Raw genomic sequence first — 1,295 nt, 5'->3', positions numbered from 1 at the left:
TTAGACAGCAATAATAGTAGGGAACTTTAATATCCCACTTACATCAATGAATAGATTATCCAAATATAAAATCAATATGGAAACATTGGCTTTAAACAACATATTAGACCTGATGGACTTAATATATACAGAACATTCAACCAGATGGCAGAATATACATTTTTTCAACTACACATGGAATGTTCTCCAGGAAAGATCACATGTCAAGCCAAAGAACAAGTGTCAAGAAACTCAAGAAGATTGAAATAATATCAAATATGTTTTCCAACCACAATGGTAGGAAACTAAAGATCAATTACAAGAAGAAACTGAAAAAAAATACACAAAAATGTGGAGACAGCAACATATTATTAAACAATCAATGGGTCAAAAAAAAATCAAAGAAGAAATCAAAAATTATTTTCAGACAAATGAAAATGGAGACACAAGCTTCTAAAATCTTTGGGATGCAACAAAAGCAGTCTTAACAGGGAAGTTCAGAGCAATACAGGCTCGACTCAAGAAATAAGAAAAATCTCAAGTAAATAATTTAATCTTATATCTGAGGGAACTAGAAAAAGAAGAACAAACAAAGTCCAAAGTTAGAAGGTTGGAAATAATAAAGATCAGAGTGGAAATAAATAAAATAGACACAATATAAAAGGTCAATGAAATTAAGAGCTGATTCTTTGAAAGGACAAACAAAATTAACAAAATTTTAGCCAGACTCATCAAGGAAAAAAGAGAGATGGCCCAAATAAATAAAGTCAAAAATCAAAGAAGAGAAATTACAGCCAATATTACAGCAATATAAAGGATCATAAGAGAATAAATAGTTACATGCCAACAAATTAGATAACTTAGAAAAAAGGGATAATTTCCTAGAAGTGTGTAATCTTCTAAGATGGAAATCATGAAGAATTAGAAAATCTCAATAAACCAATTACTAATGATGAAATTGAATCAGTAATCAGAAAGTCCCAACAAACAGAAATCCACTTTCGGATGGCTTCAGAGGTGAATTCTACCATACATTTAAAAAGGAGTTAATATCTACCCTCCTCAAATTGTCCCAAAAAATTGAAGATGAGAGAACACTTCTGAACTTATTTTATGAGGTCAGCAACACCCTGATACCAAGACCAGACAAAGACACTAAAAAAAAGGAAAATTCCAGATCAATATCCCTGATGAACAGAGATGCAAAAATCTTCAACAAAATACTAGCAAACCAAATTGAACAACACATTAAAAAGATCATATACCATGACCAAGTGGAATCCATTCTAGGGATTCAAAGATCGTTTGACATCACA

The sequence above is a fragment of the Leptonychotes weddellii genome, chromosome 8, assembly GCF_054177405.1.
Source record: "Leptonychotes weddellii isolate Sample4059 chromosome 8, ASM5417740v2, whole genome shotgun sequence".
Taxonomy (NCBI): domain Eukaryota; kingdom Metazoa; phylum Chordata; class Mammalia; order Carnivora; family Phocidae; genus Leptonychotes; species Leptonychotes weddellii.
The sequence above is the reverse complement of the archived record's forward strand: the minus strand, read 5'-3'. Positions refer to the sequence as shown.